The sequence below is a fragment of the Ursus maritimus genome, unplaced genomic scaffold (assembly GCF_017311325.1).
Source record: "Ursus maritimus isolate PB19 unplaced genomic scaffold, ASM1731132v1 scaffold_3, whole genome shotgun sequence".
In the NCBI taxonomy this organism is placed as follows: domain Eukaryota; kingdom Metazoa; phylum Chordata; class Mammalia; order Carnivora; family Ursidae; genus Ursus; species Ursus maritimus.
Genome location: NW_024425563.1, coordinates 88,523,249 through 88,539,680, shown reverse-complemented (window position 1 = coordinate 88,539,680; position 16,432 = coordinate 88,523,249). Strand labels below are relative to the sequence as shown.

The 16,432-nt window shown below is 41.5% G+C and overlaps 1 protein-coding gene and 1 long non-coding RNA gene across 14 annotated transcripts in view; one reads left to right on the top strand and one right to left on the bottom strand.

The window, feature by feature from the left end:
- The window catches only part of STARD3NL (STARD3 N-terminal like), a 51,235-nt gene extending 37,440 nt beyond the window's left edge, over positions 1 to 13,795 (bottom strand). Inside the window, exons 1-2 of one of the 3 annotated variants that reach the window (XM_008703513.2) lie at positions 13,618 to 13,795; positions 12,867 to 12,922 (exon numbers count right to left, since the gene is read on the bottom strand). The gene's annotated coding sequence lies outside the window, so the exon portion shown is untranslated. Of the gene's footprint in view, positions 1 to 12,866; positions 12,923 to 13,355; positions 13,526 to 13,617 lie in introns of those variants that run through there. The other 2 variants (XM_008703512.2, XM_008703514.2) reach the window with 2 other exon arrangements.
- An 18-nt stretch (positions 13,796 to 13,813) lies between these two features.
- Positions 13,814 to 16,432, top strand: part of LOC103674612 — a 204,502-nt gene continuing 201,883 nt past the window's right edge. For 9 of the 11 annotated variants that reach the window (XR_005838635.1, XR_571674.2, XR_571671.2 and 6 more), the window contains exons 1-2: positions 13,974 to 14,221; positions 16,186 to 16,309. This is a non-coding gene — a long non-coding RNA (uncharacterized LOC103674612). Of the gene's footprint in view, positions 13,943 to 13,973; positions 14,222 to 16,185; positions 16,310 to 16,432 lie in introns of those variants that run through there. The other 2 variants (XR_005838636.1, XR_571675.2) reach the window with 2 other exon arrangements.

The window sequence follows — 16,432 nt, the reverse complement described above, 5'->3', positions numbered from 1 at the left end:
TATCAAATGCAATGCACAAGCCTAGACTAAATCTTGAATTTAAAAGAAAGAAAGGTAAAGGAAAGAAAAGAGAGAGAGAAAGGAAAGAAAAAACAAAAAAGAACAGAAAAGAAAAAGGTACAGAAGACAACTGGAGAACTGATTATAGTTCAGTCTTCCAGTTCTGTAGGAGAATGCCCCTATTCTTAGCAGACGCATGCTGAAGTACTGAGTACTAAGTGTCATGAAGTTCATGACTTAACTTATGAATAGTTCAGAAAAACAGAGGGACAGAAAGATGTTTTGTAATAGAGTTGCCTCTATTTATCTATCCATCCATCCAGTATCTACAAACATACATAGGATATATATTTAAATATAATGTATATACAATACATGTGCATATGTAATATACAGATACTACAGAGAGCAAAGGCAAATTTTCATTACAGAAAAACCATTGAATTAACTTTGCTACAGTGTGAGCTACCTTTATGAGCACAGAGGAACCAGAATCATCCTAGAAAACCACTTAAATCATTCTGTAAACCAGAATGCACATGCATTTTGCACACATTTGCATAATTTTCTGTACATGCCGGTCTGAGACATAGTGACAAACTAAAAGGAAAACCTCTACAAGATCTCTAGGCATCCAAATCATTTTGCCCTTTATAGAACTATCCTGTTGTCCCCACACAGATGAAAACTGGCTGAAGACTTCCTAAGTACTTGTGACTGCAGAGAGCAGTCATTCTGTCTGAACATTCAGCCAGTGTCAAGCCCCTAATAATGGCCTTTTCTGTTGTTGTCCTGAGGCCTCAATGAAACAGAGGAGGAGATACTGAGCAACAGTTTGGGCTCTAAAGTTTGCTCAGGTCTTTAGTGAAAAGGTGCACCAGATAATCACTATACTATAAGCTTTTACAAGCCAAATCTGTCCTTCCTTTGGTTCCATATATTAGTACCCAAACTCTTCCCAGACACTTGGGGAAAGAGATTTTTTACAAGACATCATCCACCGAGGCTCGGGCACACCAGGTGCTGTTTTATTCATGCAGCTGATTTATTACACGACACTGATTGCTCCATTTCAACACCACTGCCTTCTGTTCTTTCTCTTACTTCTCTTTAAGAATTTAGAATGTCTGACTCTGTAGTACTATCTCTCTGTACACTTTCTATAGTTTTATTCCAAATATTTATTCTCTAGGTCTCTTCTAGTGTTGTTTACTCACTTGGGATGTAATGAAAGCTTTTATTCCATCCTGATAAATCTGCTCCCTCTTTGCTACTATTTTCTGCCCTCTTCCCCCCCCACCCCTCCACCAACACACACATTCAAGGCCTTCTATTAAAAACTTGTGTCACTTCTTGAAGTCTTGTCTCACTCAATAATTTCTGCTAATATCAGCAGATCAAAGTAACTGTGTGTGCATAAACAGGACTTAACCTTTCAACGATATGCTTCAAGACTAAGATTTAGAAATTAATATTAATGACTTGGAAAAATTAAAGCAGGAAACAAATATGTTACAGTATTTTTAAGTCAGTCTTCTAAAAACACTAAGTTATCTCCCAAGCCCAAACCTGTTTTTATAGAAACTTAATTTCTACACGATCTATTTTTATAGCAACAGTAAAAATATTTGCAAACTTTTATTTGACACAACATAGAAATATTAAGATCTACAGATGGCTGGATAAATGCATATTGATGTTTTGATAATTTATGAGGCAAACTAAAACATACTGAGAAACTGAATCTGGATGTGTACTACAAAATTTTTCAATTGCACTTGATAATTTTTGAAAATTCAAAGTTTGCCAGGAATACACCATGTCTACTTTATTTACTCCACAAATATGTGTCGAACACCAAAAAGCTGTTTTAGGTCTTTCTCTGATCACTGGGGATGTGGCAATGAAGAAAATCAAAATCAAAAATATTTCCTACCCTCACAGAGCTTACTTTCTCTTCTATTTTTTTTAAAGATTTTATTTACTTATTTGAGAGACAGCAAGAGTAAGAGAGATCACAGAGGGAGAGGGAGAAGCACACTGGCCACTGAGCAGGGAGCCCGACTTGAGGCTTGATCCCAGGACCCTGAAATCATGACCTGAGCAGAAGGCAGACTTTCTAACAGGGACATGGGGTAAACTGCGTGGTCAGGATGACCTCACTGAGAAGGTGGAGCAAAGACCAGCAAAGAGCACTGTAGGGAGAGAAAGGCAATGCTCTCTGAGATGTAGCTGGCCACACTGGAGTGCAGACAAGTCATTAGCCTTCAGCTTGGCTGCAGCTAACTAACAGAGCAGGAGAACAGCAGGAGAGCATAAGAGAGAAGTTAAGAAGGGGCGGAGGACCTTAACAGGACATTTTAAAGACTTTAATGAGATAGGAAGACACTGAAAGGTTTACAGTAGAGGCTCTCTAGCTGAGAGAACCATAAAAGCAGGAAGACTCCAATCAGTAGATATGGTAACAATTCAGGAAAGAGGTAGTAATACACTGACTTAGTAGACCAGTGGGCAGCATGGAGGTGATTAGAACGGACTGGTTCCAAATACAGAGCCAAAAGCATTTGCTGATGGACTGGGTGTGGGGTATGGAATAAAGGAAGGACAAAAGAACTGCTGGGTTTACAGCCTGGGGGAAATTGAAGGATGGAGTTGCTATTTACTGAAATGGAGAAGATCGATAGAGGGGCAACTTCGAGGAAGAACATCAGTTTAGTTTGGACACATGAAGTATGGAATGCTTATTAATATCCAAGTGGATAGTACTTATTATTCAAGTAAGTAGCTGGAAATAAGTCAGGAGTTCAGGGAAGAGGTCTGAGCTAAAGAGAGAAATCTGAGAGTAGGCAGCTTAGGGATGGAAGTTAAAAACCATGCGATAAAACAGGAATTTGAATGCTCTCCCTTCTTTCCATAAAAGATGAGAAAAAAACAAAGTGCCTTTATTTGTAGAACAGAAAATAATTAAGAAGCGGGCCCTCTTTAAGTCCACTAAAAGTTCCCATTTTGTTAAATAATGAGCACTGAACACCTACAAAATGTAAAACCCCAATGACATTTAAAAGGATCCAAAAAGCAACGCAAGCGTTCCCCTGATCTCAGCAGAACTTCCATCTAGCTGAGGAGATGGATAGATAATAGAAGGGAATGACTGACAAGAAAGGATGGAAGGAAGGAAGTCAGGTGTGTACCCCTGACAATAACCATGCCCCTCGGTGCTGCCTGGTCCAAGGGAAGGTAAGACAGCCGGAGAGAGGAATGACATTTGACAATGTAGATTTGTTCTTCCACAGATCACAGGTTGACAAAATGGCAGCATGCCATGGAGTGGCCAGTCACGTTGGGCAGTCCATGCTATTGGCTCACTACCTCCGCAGGGGTTGACAACTTGGTAGCCAGTTACGTCACCAGCACTGGCTGAGTCAGATGGCTGGCATGTTATAGCCACAACTCATCACCGTTAGAATAAAAAAATCTCTCTCAAGATGGGCTCTGGTGAACAAGAATATTCATCTTTTTCAGAAACTGCTAGCAGGTGGCCCAGAATAACTGGAACAATGTGGTCTCTAAAGCTACCTTCCTCCAGCTTCTACTGTCTCTCTCCGAACTCTAAGTCTCCTCCTAGTAGATCTCCTCTGGTGCTCAAATACATTTTACAGCTTTTCTCCCTTTCTCAGCTTCAGCTCTAACTTCTATACTCACATATTTCCTTCACAGCTCACCTGGAAACAACTTTATTTTAATCTTCTAGGTCACAGAAGCTATACATAACCCCATTTCCCTTCATGAGTCAAACAAAGTCATTTCCACAGGTATAAAAGACGGTGGATTTTTTTGGTTGCTGACTACCCACCATTTTCCAGAACTAGTTCTTCTTCCCACAGAACAAAATCTACTTTTAGCGTTCCTTAAAAATCACAGGAAATCAGTTATTATGGTTATTATGGAGTTAGCACTATTTTTCCCAATTCTGAATTCATTAGCAGTCTCAACCATCAGTAGATGGTAATTCAGAGCAACCATGTTGCTCCTTAGTGCACACATTCTCATGAATATTTAAAACTTCCTCTTAGGGATGTGCTGCCAGCTTTAGCAATGATGGAGTCAACCCTCTTTCCCCACTCTGTCCCTGCCCTGCACACACATGGGCCAGTTACGGATGGCACCCCGGAAGCTCCAGAGGAAGCTGTAAACCAACGAAATCCCCCAGTTAAGAAACCTGAAATATTTCCCAGTGTCTGTGAGGACATCTCTGCACCAGGTAACGCCATTTCTTCGGTGTTTCCTGTGAGCAATTTTCAAATAGAGGCTTTCGGTTCTCAGGACAGAACTACAATCTTATTGATCTAGATCTGAAAATCGGTAATATCCCAAGGCACTGAGCTCACTGATCTCCCAGGAATCAGAGGCAAGTGCTTACAAGTGGCCCCTTCTCTTAGTAACCATCTCTCTTCATCTCAATGACCAGAATTAAAAATGTGTTCATCACACATCCTCCGTAGGCCTCCCCAGACTTATCTCCTCTACACGGGGCAACCTGAAGCTAAATTCCAAGTAGACAGCAAAACTAAGGTGGCTATTCAGAAGCGAGAGGGATTTCTCTTCATGCAATAGCACAAGACTCCTTCTGTGAAAGAGGAGAAATAAGCGTTTCTGCAAGTGTCACTAGCTGACAAAGCCACCCTCTACTCACTGCTCCTTAGTGGCTCCAACGCCGGGAAAAGTGGTGCACCGAGAGTAATGCCAGGGAAGACAGAAGACCAACTGCCCCTGGCTTTATCCAAGGACAACTTCCTAATTCACAAACCAGAGCAAGCCAATAAAAGGAAATGTCATTCACATCTTTGCCCAGGAGTATCTACCAACAGGCAGAAGTTACGTACATCATCTCCTACCCTTTGATATACAAAGATGGCACACAGTTCTAACACAATTACTGATCTCTACTGTGGGTGAAGGTCTTCTTGGTGCACATGAGAGATAAGGAAAATCAATGGCAAAATCTTGATGCCTGGATTTAAAAACAAACAAACAAACGAGTAACCTTTCCTCTTTCCATTAGACCTTTTAGGTGGTCACAGAGGAAACTGACCTTCAGGAGATCAGCATCAGATGACTTCAGCTTATGCTTCAGGAAACAGAATCACAAAAACAAAGACCACTAATTATAAGACTCAATGCAGCTATAGGCTAATATACTCAGAAAATGAAATTATAAGCTCATAATGAGAATGGATTCAGAGAATGTTACAGAGGCAGAGAACATCAGAAAAGTAGTAGGATCTCTTTAAGCTCTCAAGGCTCTCAATAAAGGTTCGAAACCGGCTTCATTATTTGCTCTCAAATAATGTAACAAGAAATAAGCAATTACAAAGTCAAAAAGAAAATTCTAAGAATGACTTAAAAATACGGATATTGATGTAGAACATATACTCTACCAGTAAATACTTCAAAAAATGTTTAAGGGAGAAAAAACTAATAAAAACCTATAAGATATTGTGTACAGCTTTTATTATGAAGACGATGCATTAAATGTGATTCTGCTGTGAGCTCCATCTTCTGAACTGATGACCATGTCATTCCCCTAATATCTCTTCTTGGACTTTTCCAGTTTTCCCAATTATCACTCATTCACATTACTCCCAAAATTCAGACTCACTCACCTTCAAAACATTCTCCATGCTGGTATCATGCTAGTTTTTTTAAAAATGAAAACCTGAACAAATCATTTCATCCCTCTACTCCAAACTCCATTTCTCTCACACCCAGGGCTTTAGCCAGAGGAACTTATTTTTAGTTCCCTGTACAGGAGGAAGTTTCATCATCCATGCCTTTGCCCTAACACTCCGTCTTCCTGGAGACTCTTTTCATCAGAGCACTTAAACAACAGCAATAATAAGCCAGTTCACTGTTTAGGGAATCTTAAGCACCACTTCCTCAAAGACACCTTCCATGACCCCAATAGATGACACACGTGTCATATATCTTCAACGGCACCTCTAATCTTTTACACATTGTTCACGTGTCCTTCTCAGTGCTAGACCAAGACTTCCTACAAGACATGTTTATATTCCTTCGCACCTAGGGAATGCCTGGCCATGTGTAAGGCATTTGATTTGTTTGTTCAATTCATGAATCACAAATATCGTATAAAGTCTGGGGTCTGGGTACCTGTTAACCAAAATTAGGCAAATTTACACACATGTCTGGAGTTTCAATATATTACATTAAATGAACCAAGAATATCTGAACTTTCTTTAATTACTATAAGTGACAAAACAATGAATCAAAATGCCCCAAATTAATTAATTTGGTCATCTCTTTTCCCAATGTACTTTGAAGGCTATTTACTGAAGTCATTCCAACAACACACTACCTTAACTGATACAAATATATGGAAAAAGAGAAAGAAACCACTATATGAATGGAACCCAAACAGACAGATATGTAAGTATCTATCACAACTAAAACACTATGCTAGAAGCTGTGAGGAAAATGAAGATGGAAAAGACATGACTCTGATCCTCAAGTAGAATAGTTATATAAAGGAGGTAAAATGGTTATACAAATAATTAGAAATCAAAGCCTAAGATAATTATAATACAGAGAATATTGAACTTTAGGTTGTGGTGACCAGAAAAGGCTTCATGAAAAAGATGGCCCAAGAGAAAATGTATGACTTTGCAAGAAATGGAAAGGAGGGGCGCCCGGGTGGCTCAGTCGTTAAGCGTCTGCCTTCGGCTCAGGGCGTGATCCCGGGGTCCTGGGATCGAGCCCCGCATTGGGCTCCTCTGCTGGGAGCCTGCTTCTTCCTCTCCCACTTCCCCTGCTTGTGTTCCCTCTCTTGTGGCTGTCTCTCTCTCTCTGTCAAATAAATAAATAAAATCTTAAAAAAAAAAAAAGAAAGGGAAAGGAAATATATATTAAGAAAGAAAGAAAGAAAGAAAGAAAGAAAGAAAGAAAGAAAGAAAGAAAAAGGAAATATATATTGTGAGTAAGAGGAAGACTGGAGTAAATTAAAAAGAGGCGCAGGAGCATGTCCAGGACCATGAGCCATGGATGGTCTGGGAGGGGCCCCAAGTGAACTAGCCTCAGAAGGTGCAGATGGACCAGGAAGGAGGACAGGTAACAAGGGCCATGGATGGTCAGCACGGGAGTGTGGGCTCGCTTTTCACACTGCAAGCAGGGGCATGAAGGCACAGAGGCTCAACGAAGGAGGCCAGAGTCTGAGGACAAGGAAAATGCGCCAAAGGCCACAGCTTTCCATTGGCTACTGAAACGCAGGGAGAGATGCTGGCCCTTCAAAGCGTTAAACCGGACTCAATGGGTTTCTGGCTGCCAACAAAGTGAGGTCTAGTTGTGGTTTGCTTCTCCAGGATATAGCCATTCCAGGATTCCAGAATTTATGTTTTCTAGATGTCCTATAAAAATATGTATTTTACAACCTGGACGAGCAAAGGGCATGAGAGAAACAGGTACGAATGCTGCTGAAGGGTGTTAAGAGTCCAGAACTTTCAAATGGTCTGCACTGAACAGCAGAGCACTAAAAGTTCAAAAGGTGCTAGATGGCCAGCTTTAATTCTCACACTCTTCCAGCTTAAAAAACAGCAAGACAGCCACTTCCAGTCTGGAGGCCCCTCCCACCCACCCTCATTACCAGAGCCTCCAAAGGGAAACCCGCCCTCCACACAGAAACTACATTTCCCCCATCAAATGCATGCATACTTCTCTATGTCACACTGCTGCAAAGGTTACACAAAAAAAGACGGCGAACTGATGCCCTGGGACCAAACCCTGTCCATATATAGGTAACAGTGTTTATCCGTCTGCTGGCTTACATGATGTTTTATAAACACCGAATTCATTGCCAATATTAAAATATGAGAGTTTCCCCCACACAAATCCAAATTTCTAGTTTCTCTTCAAATACAGACAATCCTGGCAATACTCCCCAGCTCCCCGGTTTGCCACCCGGCCACCTCACTTACTTACAGCCCTGCCTGGTCCTTCTTGACATTTGTTTGGGCTCCTAGTTTACGTGGTCTTTGGATCCCCAATAGTTGGGGCCCAGTCAGCTGGCTATGTGAGGATGGGGTTCACAAAGGCACTGCCTGGTGTCCATCCTCTGCTTACTAGTTGTGTAACCTTAGACAAGCTACTTTAACCTCTCTGCGCCCCAGCTTCTCCTTCTGTAAAATGAAGACAATAATGCAATAATAAAATAAGACAATAATGCAATGTACTTCAGAGGGCTGTTGTGAGGAAGACATTCGTCTCTATAAAGCAGTGGTTCTCCAGGTGTTGGGGCCAGTGAGACATTTTTGGTTATCACAACTTGGGAGGGGTATCCCTGACATCTAGTGGGTAGAGTCCAAGGATGCTGCAGGACAGCCCCCACAACAAAAAAATATCCAGCCCAAAATGTCAGCAGGATGAGCAATCCAGACATAAAGAACAGCAGCTGGCACAGAGGAAGCCCTCTTTAAGTGTTAGCACTTATCAGTAATGCCCAAAGCAAGTACTGGCTGGTGTTCCTAGCTCAGCTGGAGACATTTCTAATAGTTCAGGAGCTCCTTGCTTGATGAATTTAACTACGATACAAATAGGAAAATATACTTGAAACTCCCGGGTTCCACATCATTAGCTCAACAAGCAAGTGGTTAATTTAAAGAAAAAAACAAAAACATGAGAATATATTTTCCTAAAACAAAAAGCAAACAAGAATACACCTGGGCGAGCAATAATGCACAATATTTGAAAAGCATAGTGTCCCGGAAAACATGGGGCATGGAAACCTGGGATTACAGCCACTTACAAGGTCCTAGGCCAAATTCCTCCCAACTCCAAGTTTTGTACACTGAGGATGCCCAATGGTCCCAAAATATTTTTTGGAAAACTGTGACAAGAGGAGAAGTAGAGGAGAAGGGTTTTAAATTCAAGAGTCAACCAAACCCAGTACTACCCTACTGCCTGTCCAGGAATAGCCTGCAGGCTTGAACAGCTCAGGCGGGGATCCTGGGTGAAGGGTCCTGCTTTGATGTGGAGTCACCACAACAGGGACTGTCCAGATGCAGGCTGAGAACAAGCAAAACAAGTGAAATAGCTCAGAAAGGCTCGAGCTCTGCAGGACATCAGAACCCAGGATAGCTAGTGCAAGCCCTTGCTGCCTCGAGCCAGGGGATACGGACCAGGCCTCTTAGCCCAGCATCACACACACCCCTGGCTAGGCTCTCTGTGCCTTTTCTAATCTTTAATATTCAAAAGTGGAACTGCTATTATTTTGTCCAATACCATAAACACAGGTAACAACGATCTTTCCTTGTGACAATGTGCCTTCACCATTTACAACCCAAAGATTTGAGTTCCTCTCAAGGGATCCCTTGGTAACTGCAGAAGTCAGACCCTTCACTGAAACAGGAAAGAGGTTCTGTCGAATCAAAGCCAAGAAAAGCGTAACAGTGCTTCTCTCAAAGATGAGATGATAAAAGTATATATAAAACTAAAGGGCTCTACAATCTACAAAAAACTTTGCATGTATAACATGAATTGTTAAGTGTCTTTTAAGCTCAAGCAAACATATATTTGAACACCCATGTATAAGAGTGCATTACCAAAGATACCAGGATTGGTAAACTGCATCAGAGAAAGACTCTCAAATGTGCTATGAAAGAGAAGGCTTCTATTAAAGACACAGGAAATATCTCATGAAATAAGCAGCACAAATGGACATGGAAGGATGGGCAGAACTTTGGCTCATCTGTCCATCTATGAGGCATTCCAGACAGAACACAAGCAAAGGCACTGAAGTTGAAACAGCCAGGAGTTCAGTTTGGGGCACTGGGTTCATGGTGGAAGGATGGTGCTAGAGTTTGAGACTGAATCATGACAGCCTAGATCTTCAGAACATGGACATCAGCTGCACGAACAATCTTGAAGGACAGAGAAACAGTCAAAATACCCAGTGAAAGGCTTAAAGAGCCAAGGCTCTCTTTTGCCTAAACTTAATGACTTTCCAATAAGTAAGAAAGAAGGTAGTTCCATTAACATAATTCTAATTCAACTAATGAAAGGCAATCTGTATTATGTCATAGGAGAGCCAAAAAGCCACCAGAAAGTAAATTAACTATTTGTTAGTTTACTATTATTCACCTACCATATCCCAGTCATAATAAGCAAAGCTTGGAAATAAATAATGAGTATTTTTAAATTGTAGGAACACAGTAACCCATTTTCAACCATAAAAGTCATGAATTTATTTTTACTTAATTTTTTTAAATGATTATGTAGTACCAAGAAAGAGAAGTTCTATCTCTGAGCTAACCCAAAGGCTTCCTCAATTCTAGGAAGAAACTCCACTTGCTAACAGAAAGTGTAAGCCAGCAACTCTAGACAATGGTCGCACACTTGTAAGCACAAGGTTAAAGCTAGGAAACCAGAAACAAGTTTTAAACTCCCATTCAAAGATGTGTGCAATTAGGGGTGCCTGGGTGGCTCAGTCGGTGAAGCATCTGCCTTCAGCTCAGGTCATGATCCCAGGGTCTTGGAATCGAGCCCTGCATTGGGCTCCCTGCTCAGTGGGGAACCTGCTTCTTCCTCTGCCTCTGCCTCTCTTGCTCAAACAAATAAAAATCTTTAAAAAAGAAAAAAAAAAGATGCGTGCAATTAAACCTTAAATTTCAAAGTCATTTTGAGGTGTGCCGGGGTGGCTCAGTCAGTTAAGTGTCTGACTCTTGCTGGTCATGTCTCAGGGTCATGAGATTGAGCCCTGCCTCAGGTTCTGCACTGAGCCTGGAGCTTGCTTAAGATTCTCTCTCCCTCTCTTTCTCTCTCTGCCCCTCCCTCCCCGACACCCCCCCCAGCCTTCACACATTCTCTCAAAAAAAAAGAAATATTGTATTTTCATATATGTAGAGACCCATTTGTGATGGAACTTTTATGAGGTATAACAGAAAAAAACATCAGGCTGAGAATCAGTAAGGTGAGAATTTGGCACCAGTTATGCCTTGAAAATCTGGGCTTCCACAGCCCGACCTTTAAAATGAGAGGACGGGGGGCCCCTGGGTGGTTCATTTGGTTATGCGTCTGCCTTCGGCTAGGATCATGATCTCGGGGTCCTGGGATCAAGCCCCGCATCAGGCTCCCTGCTCAGTGGGGAGTCTACTTCTCTCTCTCCTGTCCCTCCCCCTACTCTGGCTCTCTTTCTCAAATAAATAAATAAAATCTTTATAAAATGAGAGAACTGAATCATGATCTTTAAAATGCCATTTCAAAAAATCTAATTTCAAATAATAGAGATTTATAGCTGCTGCTCTGTATTCAGGGAAGCAGTGAGGTGGAGTAGCAATGGATCAGGCTTTGGCGTTAGGCTAATTGGAGTGTTCAAATCTATGCTTACTCAGTACTAGCTGGATGGCCGAAGTACAAGCTTCCTTTCTGACCAAGAAGGAATAATATTTACCTCTGCAATATGTTGGAAGGATAAGAATGTATGTAATGCCCCTGGCACAGTGGAGCCACTAAATAAAGGCAGACATTAGGCCTCTGGTCAGTTAAAAGTTCTGATGGAAAATGGTAATCCTCTTGACAATGCTGTTTCCTAGAACTCAGCTTGGACAAGGGCACGGATTGACTGCCAGTCCTTTCCAAAGGGCGAACACATAACGGTAATACTAGAGGACTCATAGGAAGGAAGGATTAAAGCAGGGAGCTGAAAATAAGGAGAGGCTGAGAGCCCTGCACATAATAATGAACAGGAATAAAACAGTGTGGGATACAGTGCTCAAGGGAAGAAGACATATTTTCATTGAGAGAAGACTACTGGTGAAAAAAAATATATAATGAACTGCTGCAATGATTTCAGAACCAAAATAAAGCAGAGAGCTGGCTAGAGTCTATGAGCATCATTAAATAAAGAGGGATTTGGCAATACACAGATCCCTATGCCTTTTGCCTCCCTGCATCGGGTTCAGATGATATAGCTCATGCCTACCTCTCAAGTGTCATTTCCCCCCACCTCACTCTCTCTGAGGTTCACTCCATTGCACATGGCTTCTCTTCTACTCCTGGAACATGCTAAGATCATTTTTCCTTTAGCCCCTTTGCACTGCAGTGTCTTCCTGGAAACTTCCACCAGATCTCCCATGGCTGACTCATTCTAAACATTCAGGTCTCATGAAGCTGTCACTTCCTCAAGGAAGTCTTCTCTGATCACCGTATCTAAATTCGCTCCAACTCCTCCCATCCCAGTCACACTCTATCCCCTTATCCTGAACTATTTTTTCTATCATTTATCATTATCTAAAATTGTGATTTTTGTTTACATGTTTATTGTATCTCCACCAAAATGGAAGGTCTTTGAGGGTAGGAACCCTGTGTAAATTTTTCAGCACTCAATCTCCAACACCTTAAACCAAAATGTGGCATAGATGAGGTATTCATCTGATAAATTTATTCAAAGAATAAATTCAAATGATTAAAATTGCCATCCTGTGAACATAAGGAAAAGCCCCCCAAAGTGACTTCAGTTTCACTTCTTTAATGCAGTTCTATGCAATCATGCAGACTTGAAAATTCAATGTTTTAGACAGCAAGATTTAAAGAGAATGACTTTTTATGAAAATATTATATTATATATGCATGCATACATTATACACCACACATTTTCACTTTATAGGCATGAATCTATAAATAAAGCAAAGGTACTAAAAGTTTTATTTTTTGAGATCCTGCTTTTAGAAAGAGGGTGGATGGGTAGATGGTATATATTGATGGGAATTATCTTTCAGAACCCTTCTCAACAAAGATTGAGGTAAACAATCTGAACTAATTTCAGTATATTTGAGAGATGAGACCTGTTACTTTGTTACCTTGCTAAACTTATCCAAACTATTACTGAGTCAAGTGATGAATTCAGTGATTCCATCTGTGAAATAGAAGACAAACGACATGGTGAATAACTGGCACATTAACTGAAGGATAAGAAAAGTTCCACAATGTTAACCCATATCCGAACAAAAGAGAAAAAAAAAAAATCTCTTTCTAGAAAATCCTAAACAAAATTAAGCATGCTACTGAGATTTCAAAATATGGCCGAATACCATGAGTGGGCAAGGCAGTGAAATGAAACTACAGCCACAACACTCATAACTTGTGCTTTGATTTTTAAATTTTGTTTTGTTTTGAACACCGATTTTTTAATGAATAAAAGAGGCCAATGATCGACCTTGTATAATAACCCACGCATCACACTAGTCACCATTCGTGGTAACTCTGGAGGGCCCATGGCGCCAGCACCGGGCGGGACCCCACCGAGAACTCCTCGGGGTCCGCAGGTGAAAGAATGCAGACCTCATTACCTGAATCCAGTCCCAGCATCCCAGCCCAAGCACTGGAACGAGGTGGGGCTCCGCATTCTGCAACTTCACTTGTGCATCCTTTATAAACACAGCCCGCCTAGCCCCTCCTCCTCCCCACGGACCGCGCAGCACTCGGCAAACACCCCAACGCTCTGGCTCTGGCCTCCGTTCTTGGGTCTTCCGTGACCCCGGGCAAGTCATCTGATCCCGGGTGACTCAGTTTTGCAATCTGTCAAATAGGGTGACGAGAAACCCTGCCTACCTTATCTGGTGGTTTCGGGCCGGCCGCCCCAGGCTGGCCCGGGGACAGCGGTTCCGTGGTTGCGCCCTCGGGAGCCCTAGCGGGCGAAGGGGCGGGGCTTGGCGGGGCGGGACCCGGGACCAAGCCCCGCAGCCGACGCGCAGCCCACCGCCCGCAGTCAGCCACCCCCTTTCCTCCTCGAGTACCCGTCCCGTGACGTCAACACGCTGACGTCGACGCACAGAGGCTCATCTCGCCCGAGGGACCAAAGACTGGGCTGGGGCGTGCGTGCCCCCGTAACAGAACCGGCGATTGGTGGATGGGTCTGTCGATCATTTGCTGCCCAGTAAGCGACACGGGAAGGCGGGGGAGGCGGGCTGGCTTGGCCCGAGGGGAGGGTGGGAATCTGGAATTCGGTCTCTGAGAGCCGGGGGCTGTTTGAACTTGGCTGGGTGCTCCCCCGCACCGTTTTGTTAAGCGGCCGCTTCCCACTTGTCGGAGTTTCTGCTTCTTTCGCTTTCCTCCAGTCTCTTGGTGAGGATTTAGGTTCCAGTTGTGGAAAATAGTCATGGCCTGGACTTCAGGGCCCCTGGCACCTCGCTCTGAGCTCTCCAGGAATGAAAAAGTAGGACCTTCCATTTCTCTGTTCAGGCGTCACCTCCACTTTGAATTCTCCTCAAGTCCCCCAGACTTTTAAGAGACCCTTTCTCTGTGCGCCTGTCGCATAATTAACACTCCGATCTTAATAGTAGTCACATTTAATTATATTTGTATGTTTTCCCACAAGATTGAGCACCTTTTAATTATTGTTTTAGTTCAAATTACCTTTAAGTTTTAATTGAACTTTTTACCAATAGATGCTAAAGTTATGTCGTTCAAATATTTAAAGGTGTAGAAAGTCATATAGTGAAAATTCTTCCGCTTCCAGTTTCTCAGGCATTCAATTCACCTATTGGAGGGAACCACTGTTACTTTCTGGATGGATAGTCTTTCAAAGAAGATAGAAATTCTAAGTGCTATTATTAATTTTAAGTTACACATAATAATAAATGCAAATGTTTCAAATAGGCTAAAATCCTTTTCAGGCAGTAATTACAAACCCAGTCCCTATATGATGACTCCTAGTTGCTATGCCTTTACATATGTGTAGATTTTTTTCCCCGATCAACATTATATCCTTGAGCTTTTTCCATATCTCTATATAGATCTACCTCATTCTTTTAAAATACTGCATGGTAGTCCTCGGAACCAATAGACACAATTTATGATTTCCTTACTCTGGGATATGTACTTCATTTCTTTCTTTCTTTCTTTTTTTTCTTTTTTCTATTAGAAGCATTGCTACATCCAGCATTAAGTGCATGCTCCTTTTTGTAACTATATCCAAGTGTTTTCCAGGGTAAAAATACTGGCAAGTGAATGTGCTGGATAGAGAATCTTCATAGTAGATTTTAAATCTTCATAGTAGATTCTTTCATTTGCTCCTTTAAGTAACTGTTACAACTTACATTCCTACCTGTAATATATGAGCAACTCCCTGCACCCTTGCTAAAACTGAAAAAATATAATTAAAAAAATTTCTGAATTGATCAGTGTGAAAAAAATTTTGAGGGATAACGCGTGTGCAAAAGAAGTGCAGTAATCATGAGTGTATGTCTTGGTAGGAAAGTGAATGAACTTATGTAAGTATCTCCTAGACCAAGATTTTGAAAATTTACCAGGAATATAGAATCTCTCCTCATACTAGTCTTAGTAATTGCACTCCTACACACAAGTATTCTGAATTTTACCACCAAAATTAGTTTTGCCTGCCTGAACCTTTGTAAATGAACACAAGTAGTATGTACTCTTGTGTGGTTCTTTTTGCTCAATGATATGTTTGTAATATTGAGTCATATTAAAGAATATAGTACTTTCTTTTCATTTTTGTATATACTTCCAAAGTATATTTATTTTAATATTGCTCGACGTTAAGTTGTTTGAAGTTTGGGGTGGCCACAAGTGATAGTACTATGAATATTCTTCTAGGTCTCTGTTGATGCACATAGTTGCACATTTGATTTTGGTATATTCCTAGGAGTAGTAATACTGTGCCACAGGATATGCATATATTCACTATTAGTAGACCCTGCCAAATAGTGTTTGGGTTTACAAATTTACAACTTACTAGCAGTGAATGAAAATTCCAGTTGCTCTACATCTTTGCCAACACTTGATATTCTCAGTTTTGTTTTGTGCTCATCCTCTTTTTCTTTGCTTATTTTCAATTTTATTGAGACAAATTGAATATACAAAGGTTGCATATATTTAATGTATAAATCTTAATGAGTTTAGACGCATGCATATACATGATACCATTACCGCAAACAAGATAATAAACATACCCATCACCATGAAAACATTTATTGTGTCCCCTTGCTTTTGTTGTTGTTCTCTTTGGTTAAGAGCACATAGCATGAGATCTACCTTCTTAACAAGTTTTTAAGTGAACAGCACCCTGTTGTTAACTATGTTACTACTGTTAACTAACAGTTTTCGTGTAAGTGGAATCATGCAGCATTTGTTCTTCTGTGAATGACTTATTTCCAGGCATAATGTTTTCCATGGTGATACGATGTCTCCTGTTCATCACACCAAACCTCATGAAAGACCCAAACTGGGCTGGTCTTCAGTGTCTTCCCTGAGGATAGTCATCGTGAGGGGACCACAGCAGGTAAGAGGTGCTGCGGTGACTGTGGGTCACCTTCTGCTCCTTTCTGTCTGCAGCGTCACTTAGCCCTTACCGCAGACTTCCCCAGACCTGGCACCTAAACCTGAAAATTTCTCTACCCACTCC